Below are 19272 nucleotides of genomic sequence, written 5' to 3'. Positions count from 1 at the left end.
GTTTCCCCACATTGCAAATTTCTGATACTTGTCTGCACCATTAATCAACACATTTTCACAAAGCATATTGGGATCCTTCAGTTTTCTTTCAGTTTTTCCTTTTATAACAGGATTGTATTTTGGAGTGTCTTTTTGAGAGGAAGTCAACATCAGCGATGTTGACGCTAGAACTTTGACAAAGTGCTGAAACTGATGAATATGCAGCACAAAGCTGGTGACAGTGATACTGTACCCCTGCAATATGTAGTGGGAGTGGTAGCATGAGAAACTTGGAACTGGTTCAGGAACACAGTCTGTTCACCTTCACGGGCAGAATGACAGATGGCCCGGGTAGCTTTCTGCAGTAGAGCATAGCTGAGCAAAGCTACCACGTCATGAAGAAGAAGTTTACATGAGTGGGAGTTCTGACAAGCCCCGATCTACAGCAATCTGTGCTCGCACTGAAGTTTACACCTGTGCTCATATTCACAAGAAGCGATTCAGTGAAATCTCAATGAAACAGTTTGTTTTCCTTCCCGAAGCCAAGCTAACACAAAAAATCATTTACTGGGTGCAGCATCATTAACTGTGGTTATGGGGCAAGTCAGGAGCTTCAAGGTACATCTCAATCCATGGGGGTATGTGATTCCTCCAAAAACAGAAGGTAGAAGTTGGCGAGGAATTGTGCACATGGAGAGTGTTACTTACTGGTTATTGTGGTGGTCATACTGTGTCCCGTATGGCAGCGTATAAACGAACAGCATGCAAACACCTTCTGTCCAAACATCTGCGACAGGCACATTTTTAGGCTGCCTTCCAAAAACTAAAAAAAGACGGAGGCAAAAGAAGGAAAAAAAATCTCTGCTTGGCTGAACTCGCCTGCTCTCATTCTGCTGTCTTATTACTTTTTTTGTATATTTTTTTTCCTTCTGTCATTTAATCTCTTCTCTATTCCTGAAAGAGACATAATGCAGCTTTCTATTTAGTTGTGATTTGCAGAAGGAACACCCATGTGGATAGTCTTGACTTTGTGTCATGTCACTAGAAAAACAGAAAGACTTTGAAAAACAAGTTCAGAAACACAAAATCTCACTTCCTCCCTCGGTGAGTTTACCTGAAGAATGTGACATCCCATAAAACTGCAATCACAAGTTAAACATGCACTCTGAAAGCCACCTTTAATTCTTTCGAATGTGACGGGCATTGGTCACACTCAATACAACCGTCAATTATTGCAGGTTCACTTCACAGCTGATTTATGCTACAAGCAATCAGTCTCTGTGATGAATCCTTGTGGGTCTCTGTAAGAACATTTGAGTTGTGTTGTAGATGATTTGGTTTTAACTGTGGACTGCATTGTAGTATCCATGCACAGTCATGTCTCAACAACGATGAAGTAAACAAGTAAAAGTAAAACTGCAAGTAAAAATGTGGGGCAAAATCCTGAACATCCACATATTAATAGACCAAGTATTATTTTGTTTTTAGTTTAGAGACCTAAGATTAGTAACACAGATATACAGATACTGCATGCAGTGGTAAACACTTTGTATTTTCAGTGGTAGTAGGTATGTTATACTGTACGATTCTATTAATTTCCTCAGAAGTGCTGTAGCTGGAGCGCTATCTTTCAGTTTTGAGCATTTGCCATCAGTACTACGGGATCATAGGTGAAACACAGCTAATAGTTGCTTCCTCCATTCTTTGAATAATCTGCGACAGACCTGCACTGGTCCTGTGGTAAAATACCATGACTGAGACTAAAGTTTAGTGGTAATTTGTGCCATGAAATCAAATATCCACCGGAAATTAAATACTTCTTACATTCGTATCATAATGCACAAAATTTCTGTCTGTGTTTCTTTCTTTGAACTCCTCCTAGACTATCATGAGCTGATCAGCCAAACTTATCACACAGGTACATCTTTGGCCTCTGAAGGTTCGTTAATATATCACATGGTTTGACGTCATCATATTGCCCAGCAAATAACCCATTTGGGGCATTTCTTCACAGTTTGAAGTCAATCAATCAATCAATCAATCAATAAATCAATCAATCTATCTATCTATCTATCTATCTATCTATCTATCTATCTATCTATCTATCTATCTATCTATCTATCTATCTATCTATCTATCTATATATATATAATATTAATATTATCTGGGGTGTCATAACTTATGTCGCCTTACATAAACAAGAGGTTATAAGGTGATTTCAAATTGCTGTTAAACTAATAAATTAGACATTAGGTAATATGTTTTTTTCCCAGTGTTCATATTTCCTGTGCATATATTCTGTGTTTTCCCTACTTACTGAACCTATCCTACAAAGATGTTTTTCGTCTTACATGTTACATGACTTGGCCATTGCTGTGTACACAAGTGCTTGGCACAGCCATACATAGCTGGGCAAGGAGGCGCCTGTTGTAAAAATACACAAGTGGAACCTCGGCTGCAGAGACTCTGCTGCTCCTTCTCAAGGCATCACGTCATGCATTCCTTCTGTTTTCACTCATTTTCCAGCATTTTTTTTTGCCGCCAATGCTTTGCCCCTTGAACATGACTTATAAAAGACATCTAGTGTCAGCCAATTATGTTGGACTTTGATGGTCATAAATCAAGGCTGACCAATAAAAACGAAGACAGCCAAGTATAATGTTCGTGTGTGACTCCAACTGGATTGTAAATGAAGCCAGATGGGCTGGGAGAGTGCCACTGAACAGTGCTGGATCCCATCACTAAATGGCTGTGTGTGTTTTCCCCTCGTGCACAAATTACAGCATCACCTCATTCAGCGGCATAAATCAAAGCCCAAGCTGTGATATGCGCAGGGCATCTCTCCATCTCATTACTAAAATAAATTCTCTGGCAGCCTTGGATGTGTGAGCCCTGTTTGAATCGTTGATATTACTACAATCTGTACTTTTGTAGCTGCCTTTATTTTGGAGCAATTTTAAGGCCATTCATGTGATTTCAAGCAAGCTGAGACATGCTTGGAGATGAAACAGACAATGGGAGTGTTCCCTCATTGGAGACCTCTGGACACTTATTGAGGAGGACGGACGTATTTGGATTGGGAAGAGAGGAGAGGACAGAAGAAGAAGATGGGAGAAAAGTCAGGTAGAGGGCAGACAAAGAGAGTGAAAGTGATATCCGATTTCTAAAAAGCACAATAGGTGGATTTGAACACTGATGAGGAAAAGGGCCGGGAGTGACAGATATGATTCAACAAAGTATGTGGGCAAAACGACATGCAGGTGGACAGTGATGCAGTTATCTGTATGCATTTTGAGACAGACTTTCTGAGCTCTATATTTTCTAGGCGCACAATGATGACCTTCATTCATCTGCTTTGATGTCCATCGGAGAGTGAAGAAACTCCTCTGAGGACCTGGACTTCTCATTCAGGGGTAAGATAGACTTTAATCCTTTTAACTAAGATTTATTTTTATGCAGATGTTTCTTCATCATTCAAAATCCAAAACAAAATCAAGAGCAAAACACTATATGTGTGATATTTTTTCTCTTCTATGTTGTAGTGTGACGAGAATATGGCACAAATGATGGCTCTGTGTGGATTTGGAGTATACGAAAAAGTTTTACATGTGGCAGTCATGAATTCTCGAGGTCAGGGAGACTCGGCCAAGCTAGGCAAGATCCCACACTTAACAGGATTTGACTACTTCATCATCACAAGGGTTGAAAGATGGTCCTCTCTGCAGAGAATGAGTCATGGGAGTGAGTGACTAGCCTGACCTGTTATGCTTTCTGCATTATCCTTTTCCAAGGGGAAACACTCTGAGACTGACACCTGATAAAAGGAAGTTTTCAGTTGATATTTTTGTCTGGCGTGTGAAATTGAAGGTCATTGATAGGTCTGTGAAAGATGTAGGAGTGGTGAGCTCCTGCAAGGTTGCTGACAACGTTGGTAAGCTGTCAGTCAGAGCCAGCAAAAACAGATCTATAGCCTAGCATTATGCAGTCAGTAGATGGTGAGCGAGTGGCGGTGCTGCCGCAGGCAACTTTCTCCACGTCTCCATCTCACTTTTCTAACATGAATTTTTTTTTTCCCCTCTGGGTTCTGATTAGCAAATACACAGCTGATTGGCTTTAGCCTGAGCTTTTTCCCCTTGTGAGCTGTAAATCAATATGTTAGTGCAATTTAAAATGATTGTTTGAGGTTACAGTATCTCAGCAGAGGCCAGAAAGGTTGCAACAGTCTTAGGGGATGTGCAAATCTTCAGACTTTAAGATGAATCTTTGATTTGTCTGATCAAATTGAATTTAATTTACACAAATCAAAACACAGCGGAACTGTGAAAGGTCCACGCTGAAAAGATTTTAATGCAACGCTAGAGCAGAACACGTAAATCTAGAGATGCAGATATGGCCTTGGATGCTGCATTGCTGTCACAGGTTGGCTGAACAGTAGTTACAATGCAAACCAACTTGATCTTTTTTGGAGAACCGTCTGTCTGATCTAGGCAACCCCTGGCAACCCACAGCCGTGAGCCATACCAAGTGTGTTCTCTGTCACAATATATAGATCATCTGTTGCACAACGAGGAATTGTCAAATGAGGCAACAGCAGGCGTTAAGGTCCAGACAAGTCAAACGTCTTCTGTTTTGCTTTGAGGAAGCATTGGGGCGATGAAGAGGGTGTGTGCTCCTGTGTCTGTGTTTGTATGTGCACGTATGCTTGCTCAGACACACTTTCCCTGCTTAATGTGTATGTAAATAGATGTCTTTATATGTCTGCAAACAGTCATCCCCATGTTTCAAACGTGGGAGCATTGGTTCATATGGAAAAACAAGGACTTAAAGAGGAGACGACCTGGATCTTATCATTCAGTGGTTTAACACTAGCCAGACCTCAACTCGCCAGCTCCAGGCAGCAAATTAGGAGCTGGGAGCTGCCGACTGCACTTGTGACAGAGACGTGATGGAGAGCAGGCGAGCTGGGCTGCTTCACAGCTCTCATGGGCCACGATACGACTGGAATGCTCCCCATGTATAGCCAGAATAAGTAGTAAGGGAATGAAAGCTCATGTGGGTGTGTTTGCTTCACATCAGAGAAATTCTGTGCATGTACACAACTTTAACAATAGGATGCTTCATTAATGTAGGAAACTCATTTAACAGCCATCTGTTGCATCAGTTTGCATTATGGCCTGGCAAGCGATACAAAATGTAAAAAAAAAAAAAAAAGAAAAGAGAAGAAAGAAGAAAGGAAAGAAAAAAATATGTGATATGCACTTTAGTGGTTTGTGAAAGTAATTTAAGTGGGAAAAATATTTTCTGCCAGTCGTATTCAGTGCCACTGTTATGCACTGAATAAGGAAACCATTGCTTTTCAGCCAGGAAATTCGATGTATTTATTATAGATAACTGCTCACACGTTCATGGGTGCTTTTTTCTGTGGGAGCTTGCTGATTTGAACAAAAGTAATTTTGTTAATTGTAATTGTACTTCACAGTGAAAATCGTAAATGTAAATATAATACAAAAACCATTAATATGTAATATGTTTGCAAATATTATTAACAGTTTAAACAAACTCATATTCTGCTGCGTTGTGTGGATTTCAAGTTCAACTCGACATCACACATCTCTCTGTGATTTGTAACAAACTGCAGCTGAAAGCTTGAGTTCCCCACCTTAGCAGCTATGAGGGTAATACTGACTGTTGCACACACCTAATCTGAGAGTTAAAGAATAAACAGTATTTAGATGCTATATGTACAGACACAAAAGCTCTGCTACTTCCAGTATATTTGATTTTACATTCTAGCCATGACAGTCTGACCACCCACTGAAAACCATTTTTCCTGGTAGTACCTCCACTCTCAGGTTACTTTTATTTTCTTGTACTTCTTTCACACTCTGATGGACATACCATATTATGTATTAAGTAGAAAGACACCTGAGTTATTAGTTCATTTTGTGTCACATTACATGACATAATTCATCTGGTAAAGATCTAAAACTCCCAGACTGAAGACTTTGGTATGTTGCCACTATGGTTTTTTTTAGCATGGCCCTTTTTTTGTGTGGATGACCATTTACAGTGCATCCGGAAAGTAGTCACAGTGCTTCACTTGTTCCATGTTACAGCCTTATTCCAAAATAGATTAAATAGAGTTTTCACCTAAAAATTCTACACACTCCATAATGACAGAGTGAAAAACGTTTGCTTGAAATTCTTGCAAATTTATTTAATAAAAAAGCAAAAATATGTAGGATGTACATAAGTCCACAAATTCAAATTCAAGGCACTCAAAATTGAGCTCAGGTGCATCCTGCTTCCGCTGATCATCTGTCAGATGTTTCTACAACTGGATTGGAGTCCACCTGTGGTAAATTTGGTTGATTGGGCATGATTTAGAAAGGCACACACCTGTTTATAAAGGTTTTCATAGCTGACAGTGCATATCAGAGCACAAACCAAGCCGTGAAGTCCAAGGAATTGTTTGTAGTATTCCAAGAAAGGATAGTCAACACACCGAGTTGGGGAAAGGTATAGAAAAATTTCTGCAGCATTGAAGGTGCCAAGGTGTGAGAACAGTGGGCTCCATCATTCATAAGGGCTTTAGTAAGAGAGGTGACCAAGAACCTGAACCTTTCAGAAGGACAAAATGTTCTGCAGCTCTCTGCCAATCAGGCCTGTATGGTAGAGTGGCCAGATGGAAAACACTCCTCAGTCAAAGTCAAAGTTAAAGTCAAATGACAGCCCACATGGAGTTTGCCAAAAGGCATCTGACGGACTCTTAGACCTGAAGAAACAAAATACTCTAATGAAACAATGACTGAAGACATCCGCCTAAATGCCAAGCGTCATTTCTGAAGGAATGCACCTGGACAGTGCCTTTCCTACAGTGAAGCATGGTGGTGATGGCATCAGGCTGTGGGAATGTTTTTCAGTAGCAGGAACTGGGAAACTAGTCAGGATTTAGGAAAAGATGAATGTATCTCTGTACAGAGACATCCTTGATGATAACCTGCTGCATTGTGCTCTGGACTGGGGCAAAGGTCACGTGTAGTGTCAAACTCAAAAAACACTTGAGGCTGCAAAAACTGCTTCAACCAAGTATTCAACAAAGGCTGTGAAGACTTATGTATGTGATATATATATATATATATATATATATATATATATATATATATATATATATATATATTATAATAAATGTAAAAGAATTTCAAGCAAACTTTTTTCATTTTGTTATCATAAGGAATTATGTGGAGAAAAGGTGAAAAAAGGTTTAAACACATTTTGGATGGCTTTAACTGGCAGACAAATTGTGGAACAAGTGGAGCTTTCTGAATGCACCGTGCCTGTAAGAAAAGAAGACATGCATTTTTTAAAAAAAAAAAACAATGTTATGTTGTGGGGACAAAATATATTTTCATGAGTGTTTTATACAAAAAGCAAGCCCATAGAGAAGAAATAATTGAATTTTGTGGTGCAGTCTAAGTTCATGGTTGGTTTAAAGTTAGATTTAGGTACGTATTTGGTCTCCAGGATATGAAAGTAAATCAGTTCAACATCCTTTGAAGTGATGGAAACACCTCCATGTGTATATACAGTATATCTGCATGTGTGTATTTACAGAGTCAAGCAGGCTTGAATCCAGACACCCCTCATATGATCCTCTGTCTCCATTCCTTATCAACAGCACTTTGTCGTCCCTGCCTTCCTGTCAGTGCTGTGTGTCTGCACCACCTCTCTGCCTGATAGCCAGCAGCCGCCTAAATACACCTGCATTTTATCACACTGCAGCTGCTTCCCCCTTTGCTCACAGATGAAGCACACCCTTGTTTCAGGACCAGCGATAACCATGTGCATTTTTGTTCATATTTGCATACACTGCTGAAAGACTTCTTAGGGAGGAGTTCTGCTGTATTTAATTTACCTGTCAGAATTTTCTAAACTTTATAAACATTACAGCTCATTGTGCATGAAACCTATTCACTGAAACTAGTAGAGAAGGATGCTGTGGCTCCAAAGTCTAATCGCAAGATTTATTTTTTTTCCCCAGAAAACATTGCTTCACTCAAATGAATCGAGATGTAAACATAGCCAGTCATTAGCTAAGAGTGTTTGCGCAAATAGCAGCATACTGCAGCAACAAATTGGACAATTAAGCATAGCTGCATGTTTCGCTCTTCTTGCTGATACTTGATTGTGATGAGGGAAACAGGAAAATGATTTTTTTTTCGTAAAGCTCAAGCTGCTTTTCTTCATTTGGAGTTCAAATAAGTAAGAAATAAAAAAAAGTTTGATGACTCTTTCTGTTTAATTTGTGTGTAAATTGTTATGACGTTTTAAAAGCTCGGAGGTAATCCGTGAAATATACACACTTTTCCTGTTAGATCTACTGTGCCTTGCTTCCCAACACCATTCAACTCGTCTACCTCACTCCGAGTCACCACATGCTTATCACACAGCTTCTCATATTTCCTTTTACCAAACCCATTGGTCTTATCTATTCCAACACTCCTTTCTGTGATGCACTGCATTGTATATCTTTTCTCTCCATCCCTTCATTCCACTAGCGCTGTACTTTTCAGCTCCAGACTGTCTGGTTTTCATCAGCTCAGCCTGCTGGTACCATTTTGACGCCCACCAGGCGTGCTGCAAGTCAGGACTGTGATAACCTGCCCTGAGGCCGCCCTGTTCCATAAGCAAACATCCCTTACTTTTTAGCCCCGACTGAAAAGAACAGACTAGACTGCGCTGCAGTGCACAAATAACATTTCTCTGAATGAAAAAAAAGAAACACAAAAATTGCTTTGAAACACAGACACATATTTCGTTTTATGCTTTAAGTGAGAAAGAGTAGCAGCATTGCCCTTAACTCAAACAAAATGAGGTCAAGACCAGCAAATGTCCTTTGTTTAGAAATCTGAATCCTACCTGCTCTATAATAGAGAAGGTACTGTGCCACAGCTGGTTTGAGGCAAGGACACAGTATGATAAAAAAAAAGTCTCAGTGAAGTGGCACTACAGCAGTTTCTCACTGGAATAAGTTTCTTTTTTAGCTGTTATCATTCAAGTTTCATCCAAAATTGTACCTGCTCAGTGCTCAGCCTGGAGACCAAGTGAGACAAAGAGACAAGTACCGCTGATGATGCCAACAGATCGTCCAATTTCCACTCTGTATAGTGTCAAGAGAAGAGGCAGGGATGGATTGCATGTGTGTGTGTGTGTGTGTGTGTTTGCACGAAGAAAAATAGCCCTTCTGAGAAAGAAATTCAGGCATTTGCTTTAAACTGGCCACAGACTGAGGACTGATGCTGCAAATAACAAAATGACAACAGTAAAATGTGTGCCTTTAAATAAAGAACACTATATGGACAAAAGTATTGGGACACACCATTTAATCTTTGAATTTGGGTGTTTTCAGTCTCATTGCCACAGAAGTTTAAAATCATACAACTAGGCATGCAGTCCACCCTTTAGAGACATTTTGGAAATAATAGATTGTTCTAATAAGCTCACTGTATTCAAGCATCTTACTGTAACAGGATGGCACAGTTGTAAGAAGTCAGCTTGTGAAATTTCTTCCCTCCGCGATAGTTCACAATCAGCTGTTTATGGGATTTTTGCAAAGTGGAAGCATTTAGGAACCACAGCAACTCAACCATGAATTTTCAGGCCACGTAAAGTTACAGTCTCCAAGTGCTGAGGAGATGTCATCGCTCTGCTGGCTCAATAACTGCAGAGCTCCAAAGCTCCTCTGGCATTAACATCAACACAAAAACTGTGTGGCGGGAGCTTCGCAGCCTGGGTTTCAATGGTCCTGTAGGCAGAATGTGTTTTGTCCATATAGCGTATATTGTTGAATTTTCCCACATCTTTTTGTTCTCCTTTATGTTGTCACTCTACTTGAATTCTGCAGTAGTGATGAACAAACCTCAAAAAGCCACTGACAACATAATACACTCAAAGCACTTTCCAAAACCCAGCTTCTCTTTAAAATCAATCATCTGCCTCAAATCACCCTCCAATGTTTTTCCCATCAACTTCGTGGCCAACTATTTGTCATTCTCTCATGGAAAAGCCTACACCTTATAACACGACAGACAGAACTGAGTAGAAGACAGGGGGACATACACAGGAGAGTTGTGTGAGTATTTAAACAGAGCCGATGGAACAATAGCGTGGCGTCCAGCGCACCGCTCTCTACCCTCTACACCTTTACTTGGCAAACGCAAAATAGAGAGGGAGACAGTAAGTGGTTTAAGATGTGCCTGGTAAATCGTAAAAAGAGTATATATCTTTGTGTGTGTGTGTGTGTGTGTGTGTGTGTGTGTGTGGGTGGGTGGGTGGGTGGGTGGGAGAGAAAGAAAAATTCATGTTTAAATGTTGTTTCTTTCAATCTGTGAGTCCATTTTTGTGTGTTTGAAAGTGTGTTTGTGTCTATCTGAATATACCAACATATGTGTTTGTTTCTGCCCACGCGCATGCTTGTGTGTATGTGGGAAAGCAAGGGAGCAGCCTACATTGTGTAGGCTCTGCACCAGCTGTGTGGGCCATGTGGAGGAGGATGTATCAGGGGGTCATGTGCTGGCAGCTGGCAGGGAGGAAGGGAGTCCGGTGCTGTGCCTAGAGGCCCAGACATTAGGAGCTGCACTACGCACTGCTTAGAGTTGTGTGTGTGTGTGTGTGTACATGTGTGTCAGAAAAAAGTTTTAGCATGAAAATGAGCGGGGCTGTGGCGGTGCAAGTGTTTATTAAATCAGATAAGCGCGTTAACACATTAACACCGAGGAAAACACACACACACACACACACACACACACTGCCACCTCATAAGAAACCCTCTCTGTTGAGGGTTGTCCTCCAGAGTCAGTGCAGACACCCAGCATGCACACACTGTGCTGAGTTTGCGGCTAAGGGAGTCATTAACACCTTCGCTGGGTGTCTGGTTTTCCTCTGACACCGCTGATGGTTTTGACCTCTGGAGTGGAGAGGTCACACAAAAGTCGCGTGCGTTGCTTCCAGGGACCAAAAAACATCACCGCAACTCACAGAGGAATATCAGACTAAGCGATTCTGATGTGATGCTCACCGATTTAGATTATTTAAGGGATAATATAGGTTTATTGTGTGCTGTGATTACATTCGTGTAGTTTTTGGCTATAGTAAAATGAACAGTCACAGAAGCACCAAAAATAAAGAATTTATTGTTATAACTGAAAGAACGTGCACCAAAATAGAGTCATATCTGACATTTCTGAAAATCTGCGCCATGTTCAGCAAATCAGTGATGCAGTGATGATCAACCAGTCATAAGCTTCCACGTTAGCAGACATTTACACACAAGACGAGTGTCTGAGCACTTCAATTCAACTGCGCAGCCAGAAATGCTAGTGAAAAGGCACGCAGGAACCAGGAAAACTGTTAAAAGTATTTCCAAGTTTGGTTAGAAATGTGGGTAAACTTTGGTAGTTTATTTTTCTTATCTGCCTTTAAAAAAAAAAAGGTTTCAAATAAAGACTCATTTTCTCACTGCTTGTGTTTTTCTTGTTCAAGTCTGTTCGTACAGATGTTTCCAGGTCTCTGCAAAGATTTTGATTAGTAAAATATTATCATTACAGATAAGAGTAACGGCTAACACTGTGAATACAAGTTGTGAATACAAGCTGGAACAACTTGGAATTTAACTATCCCATTAAGGACCCGACGCTTAGTAAGAAACAGTTTGTCAAAGCTGTGAAAGCAAACCACAGCTCCAACCGGTCGTGGCAAACAGCCACCCTCTCAGAGCCTGATTTGGCTTGAGGTTTCTTCCTGTTAAAAGGGAGACTGTGTTTTTTCTCTCCTTACTATTGCCAAGTGCTTAGTCTCAGGGGATTGTTGGATCACGGAGTTTCTAGCTATAATATTGTGGTTTCTTTACCATACAGTATAGGGTGGCTGTGTCGCTGAAATGAGAATTGTTGTAAATACTTTAAAAAAGGGATAAAACTGTATTGCACAACTATTTTCATTGTAAACCAATTTGCAGAGAACAGCTGGTCCAATTAACACTGACTTTATTAAAAAAAGAAAAACTAAGGAGAATGTTCTGTAACCTCAAAAATTAAAGCCTATTCCAATCAAAGTACCTCTAATCATCATTGTCAGAGACTCCCTGAGGTGAATGTAATGTGTCTCACTGGCTGATAAAGCTTCTGTACACTGGCACGTCTAGAAATACTCCGCAACATCTGTGAAGCTACTCGAGGTCCTAGTGTTTCACTCCGCTCCCAGCTAAAGCAAACAAGGGGAAACATATTGGGAAGGAATTAGGGACAGATTTGAGACAGGCTGTATTGTTAAGCCTTCAACAGTGACATGTCTGTTTCGGTCAACGTCTACAGACTGCCTGACCTGGCAACGGCTTTATGAACTTATGTCTCAGCCAACATTTGTGAAGCATGGATTGGCAAGGTTATGCACATTAAAAATGGAAACTTTTGTCCAGAAAACGAATACAGGAAGTTTTTTTTTTTTTAAAAAAGAGAAAGTATTGAAATTTTAAATAAAACTACATAGCGACATTTTGAGACTTAACTTTTACTTTGCCTACAGCAAGTGTGGCTCACACCAACCACCACATTCAGTGATATAAATACAAGGCATCACCACTACCCAGTCCTCTCGCTTCGAAATAGCACACAAATGCACACGGGCAGAGCCGCGCAGTCCACCAGACAGACGAACACCCGCTCATTTGTTTCATTTGAGAGCAGAAAAACTGAACAGACGCCGGCTTCTCCTTTCGGCACGGTGCCGGCCGTGGTGGCAGTAGCAGGGGTTGGCGGCAGCACGCTCATCATTCCACAAAACCCCAGCCAGATGTCCCAGAGCCTGGAAGGCAGGTGGGCTGGGGCCCCCCCCTCTGCCGCACCGCGATGATGCTGGCAGCTCTTCAGACCTGCTGGGTATAACCTTTAATTCACATGCTTTTCCTGGCACGGTGGGCTGAGGGGCTGCCATCTGCCTGGCCTGTTGTGGTGTGAAGAGAGAGAGAGAGTGAGAGGAAATGAGAGGAGGAGGGAGAGTGGAAGTGTATCTGTTTGTATGAGAGTTGCGGTGGCACACTGGATGACTGAGCTGCCCAGGAGCCACCTCACAGGATACTGTTCTGGTGGTCCATCAGCAGACCCACACACACATATACACACATATATATAAAATCCCAGAGTTAGAGTGCGTTCATAAAATCCTCCTTACTCAGTGCTTACTAATGCTTATGTTTAATCAAGATCGCACATGCTGACACACAAAGCAGTTTCCCGACTAAATGTGAACAGTTTAAACTACGTCCTAATAAAGACTTAGCGGGGTGCTCTGTCAAACGTCAACACCTCGCACAGATGCTCACCAGATGCAGCGATTTCTACTTGATCCAAAGGCAACTCTGATTATTTACAGTATCCTCTTTCATCTGTTTGCTAACAGACATATTGCTTTTCAGTGCTTTCTGTCATGAAGGAAGGGCAGAGCTGTGTGACTTAGAACAGATGTCATTGATAATCCTGAGCATAATGAAACCCAGCTGACCCGTAAGTCATGATACAGTCAACAAACATGGTGACAGTCACTGAGGAGGTGAGCAGAAGAACTACGTCCCTCGGATCATACATGCCAGGAACAGTCAAATTACAATGTTGGGAATTATTGCCAGACTGAGTGAACTGATAAGATCTTTGAAAGTTTGGCGAAGCAGTTTGAACGTGTCTTTATCTTAAGTTGTGGGGTAAGTCTCACTTGCTGTTTTATGTTTTCACATGACATGATAGGGGGTTGCTTTTCCTATGGTTGAAAGAGAACGTGTATTAAAATGCTGAAAATTAAAATATAGAAAATGAAGAACTCTATCAAGCAGTCTGAAAGACTCGAGTTTAATATAGGCAGAAGTTTTTCATATTCCATGGCAGTGCTGTTTGTTTTGGGACTCTCCATGACGAAGGAGCGCACCCTGAATCTGATCACCACGAAGAGCAGCTCTGAGTTTTCATTATGCTGGAGGAGCACTATTAACCCTTTAAAAACTAACTATTTTTAGTTAGCACTGTAACCACGTAAACAAGCGCAATTATTGTTTTTGCATATGAAACCGGAGGAGTTGTACTTACATCTTATGCCATCAGCTTGTCCTAGGTCACGGTTTCCTTCCACATATAGCTTTGCAAAAACTGCATAAAAAGCACTTGCAGCAACAAAAAAATAATATTCCAGAAACATGCTTTGCAGATCTGATCAGCTGTTCGTAACACTTCCTAGTTGGAATAGACGTCAGCGCGAACTATCGCATGTTCGCCATGACCTGCCTGAAACCAGAAGTGACATCATTTTTGCGGAAATTTTTTTACCATCAAGACCTTATAAGCCTATACTGGTGTTTTTAAAAATTATGTTTGACTTTATGACTTTCTGTGTCGTTTCTGGGATGCTTAGAAGCCAAATTGCACTGCTGGAAATAGTTTATTTTGATGCACATGCTGTTTTCTTTGCAGATTTGCATTATAGGATTGTTTTTCGTTTTTTCTGCAGTATATAAAAATTACTGTATTTCAAAAATAAAACTATGAAGACACTCAAAATAAATTTCCTTTGGTTGGAAACTATTTTGTGCAACTTTTTTGTATTTACAGTTTTAAGGGATAAACCTCTTAAATTTCTCTAACTAGAAATATATGTTAAAAAAACAAAAACGATTTTCAATTTTTTTGTAGTTTATTGCACTTTTTGCAATTTATGTAATTACTATGCACTTAATGCATACATATTATTACAATTTGGGCTATAATGGTTGTATTGATGTATAGCAACTTGAAATGCTCCCAAAAATGGCACTACAGCATGTAAAAATATAATATAAGCTCTGGCGGACTTGGTTCTATGGTAGGTCTTAAAGGGTTAAAAAGCTTTGCAAGTCATTCATTTAATACTTGAGCACTTTTAAACACACCATAGAAAAGTTAAACTTAAAGAATGAACTAAAGACATTGCAAATGCTGTTTATGGTGTTAACAACTGTTTGTGAATCCCTGTGAAATAATAGCTATTGTTTTGTGATAACCTTATTGATGTTATTTTAATTGATTTCGATATTTCAGAGAAATATCGGAATATTAAAATTGCGTTCTCACCGCGTCTCTTTCTCTCATCAATGCCTCGAGACTCTGGTCCTACTTACATTCCTGTATTCTGTAAACCTCACATAGGTTGTGTTTGCGTCTTGCAATAAATATTTGCATGTTTGTGTCACGTTGTTCTTTGTGTGTTTCCCTTTTCTGCTGTAAGGATAGGGGAGACTTTAATTCTTGAGTCTTGAGGTGCTTCCAGTTTCAATTATAATTGCTTCATACGCCACAACTTGTCCACATTTTAGATGTGGTCACAATAATTAACAACAAGTCCTGAGTTCCCTCCTGGTACTCCAGCTTCCTCCCACAGTCCAAAGACATGCTGTTAGTGGGGTTAGTTTAACTGGTGATTCTAAATCACCCATAGATGTGGATGTGATTGTGAGATTTCTGCCATCCCACGTCCTGCAACCCTGAACTGGATTCTCAGAAAAAAATGGGTGGATGGAGCAAGTATTTATAAAACTAACAGTAATCTCTACAAAAATACACAACTGATAATTAGTGCATACCTAATGTGCATAAGTCATTATACTACATACAAATGTGCATCTATATATTTTAGAGACAATTTACCTAGTTGAACCATCAGCAGCCCTTAAATAATGATGTAATACTTTATTCAGAAATGGTTAAAGTCTCATTTATTAAGTATGAAAACGTATTAATTGAGAACAAAGCATTTACAACTCTGTTTATAAGTCAAATACTAATGTATACTAATGTAGGCGCAGTGCTTTATAAATGATGTATGACGTATTCCCTAATACCTCAGTAATGCCTGAAAGCATATAGTTATTATAAAGTATAACCAAAATGAATATCTAAAATATTACTGGGTAAAATAAAATGACATAAAATGTAACTTAGAGATTAGATTTTACAAATTCTCGACATTAACATTACTTACACATGCCTCTTCACAATACTACTCTCTTTATTACGTGCAGCACATATTGTTAGCCAATATTATATGGTGACTGATACTTGTTTTAATCTGAAACCATTTGAATTCTGTCGTGTGCCATTCCCACTTTTCACAACTAAAGAGTGAACGGGAGATAAAAAAAAAAAATTTAAAAAGTGATTGTGCCAGAGTAGCAGAGAGTGGAAAAGAGAGAAAAACAGAGTGAATGTCTTCATTTAATTCCTTTGAGTTAAATGAAGTGAAAGAATGATAAAGGCAAAGTGAGAGAGGGGGAGCCAGAGTCGGACGGAGGGAGCAGAAGATGGATGATAAGCAGCGTGCGGCGCATGTGAAAGATAATGAATAGAAAGAAAATTTCCAGAAATAGAAGAAGAGGAAGAAGTAGAGAAAATGGAACGAAGAGTGAGAAAGAGAGAGAGGGGTGCTGCAGAGAGGCAGCCACAGGCCTGCTGTGTGGTGCATGGCGGAGACTCATCATTCAGCTAATTATGATCAGGCTTTTCCCTGCAGGCACAGCAGTGCTGGAAATGGAAAGTCTTTGTTCTCGCACACCCCAATGGAAGCGATGGGGCATGGCGCCATGCAGATGAGATGTGTGTACACACACGTATACACGTATACAGACACACACATACAAACACAAGCAAGCATGCAGCCTCATTAACACTACATGCACGCACTGTGCTTACTCCCACACACACATTCTTGTGTACATACACACACACAAACACACACAATCACTATTCACACCACGCTTCTCTCTTAATGCATGTTGCCAGCCATTTATACATTCCCCCCTCACACAAACACACACCTCATGATCATGCAGTGCCCCACAAAAAAGCACACACACAAACACACACAGCGTACACGTAAACAAACAGTATCCGAATCACAGAGAACGCATCGGAACATTATGATGATACCATCAATTAAGTTTGCACCTACTGAGCCAAGTTATCCATCTCTATTATAGAATACGAGCCTCCTTTAGAAAGACCAGTGGGGTATTCAATTAGAAAAGTGAAGAAAACAATGGAGTTACATCCAACAAGGATTAAAGAGACTCTAAAAAAGTAAATTTGAGCTTTTCATTAATTACTGGGGCTTTTGTGCCAAGTAAGAGCAATTAGGACAAACGCAAGCACACAATATTGCCGAGCAGATTTGTGGGGTCAGATATCAAACCAAATTATCCATAATGACAACAACTACCTGTCAGAACCACGCTGTGACGTTCATGGCTACTGAGCAGCACTTTTTAATTAAAATTTATGGGTATTTCAAACACTTCATTACAAGAAGGGAAATGATTGCTTTATTAATAAAGAAAGCAAAATTGAAACCCTGCCAAGAAATTGGCATCGGACCTAATGCATAAGCACCCTGCTTAATCCAAATATTTTATGATGATTTCAAAGGCCTAATCAAATCTGCAGCAACTTCCATTCATAGAATTTTCTTCAGAGCATGGATATTATTTTAAATATGATACAAATCTAAACACAGGTATGAAATGTGATCAAATATTTGTCATTTGAGGAAGGCATATATTTCACATTGGCAGTTAAATGCCCTCAAACCCTCTTAGAACAAACAGATGAAAACCGTGCTGACTGTTGCACAAATCAATTATCTGACTTGACACATGTAGAAAATATAAAGACTGTGCACAGAAGATTTAAGTTTCAGTCCAGACAGAGAAACAGGTGTGTGTGTGTGTGTGTGTGTGTGTGTGTACCACGTTTACATATCTTGTGGGGACCAACAGCCCTTGTGGGGACAAAATCCCCATCCCCACGAGTTTGAGACTCAAAATTTGCTATTAGTGTCAGGGGTACAAGGGTTAAACTAAGGGTTCGGGTTAGGCATTCATTCTTGATGGTTAGGGTTAGGGGAAGCGGCTAGGGAAAGCATTAGGTCCCCACAAAGACATGAAAACACGACTGTGTGTGTGTATTAATACACACATATACATATACACATACATATATATTCTAAAAAGGTTTTGGCACTCATGTATTTCAAATTAAATCCCTGGGTTATGTCATGACCACAACCAGATAATTTACTATAGATACACTTGAGCTTTTTTGATTGTTTTAGCTTCATGATTGGTATTTAAAAGTACTATTTGAGGTTCACTTTTAATCTGACAATAACAGTAAAACTACAACATCTGATTCCTTCCTTCCTACTTTGCTAAATTGACTTCCAAACTTAAGTTCACTTGGAAATTCTTTGGTTCTGGTATATTTTTTTCTAAGAATGAGCCTGAAGATCTCATGAAGCACAGCTGCTTTCTTGCTCCTGAATAATTGGTCCATTGAGTCCACTCCTTATCTGAAATATTTCGGAGACTGACTTTTCTCTCTATGACTGTGTGAAACAAAGAGCAGGCAATAATTATGGTTCATGTTCCTTGTGGAGTTACTCTCAGGTGATTTGCCCACTTTGTAAGCAGCACTTTGTCTCCTCTTTGCAGCCATCAGGTGCTTCAGCGCTGTCCAGCAAAAACACTACAGAGCCTACGCTTATACTGAAATCCTTTCAAGTAGCAACTACAGAAGTAACTGCGGGGATATTCTGCATTAAAGAAAATTATTGGGTAGTGTAGCTGATACTCATTTCTAAAGAAAAATATGTCAGGGGAAAAAAGGGATAGACTCACTCACCAGATGCATGCTGAAGAAGCAAAGTGCTTAACAAATTATCCAAAAGGAAAATGATGGCTCTGGAAATACTTGGAATAATATAGGCCAAGCTAGAGGGAAATAGCTACAGAAGCATAGTGATTAACTACATTTTGAAGTGTGGAAAGCAATAACTAGGTCTACACTATTTAGAGAGTCTGATAAACAGCATATCACCAAAATAACCATACAATGAGGAAGAGGACAAAGGTCATGTGTCAGACAGAAATATCTCTGCAGTGATCTCACAGGAACATCGATCCTTTAAAATGATTTATGATTGAAATAATTTGTTTTGTGCGCAAGGGTGTGAATACTTTGCGTGGATGTTGAGTTCCTTCAGAAAACTGAATGACATTTATCCAACATTAAATAAATAAAAAATAAATAAAAACATCTGTTTGCCTCTTTCAAATCATTTGTGACTAGACAAAGTGTGGAACATACTCAGATAATGATTTTATGCTTTTTCCAAGAGGAAACGTGCTGATGTCTTACAGTTTCAGTGTCTCTAACTGCAAACTCC

Source organism: Neolamprologus brichardi, chromosome 22 (genome assembly GCF_056152115.1).
Source record: "Neolamprologus brichardi isolate AB-2024 chromosome 22, ASM5615211v1, whole genome shotgun sequence".
Taxonomy (NCBI): Eukaryota; Metazoa; Chordata; class Actinopteri; order Cichliformes; family Cichlidae; genus Neolamprologus; species Neolamprologus brichardi.
Note: the sequence above shows the minus strand (reverse complement) of the source record.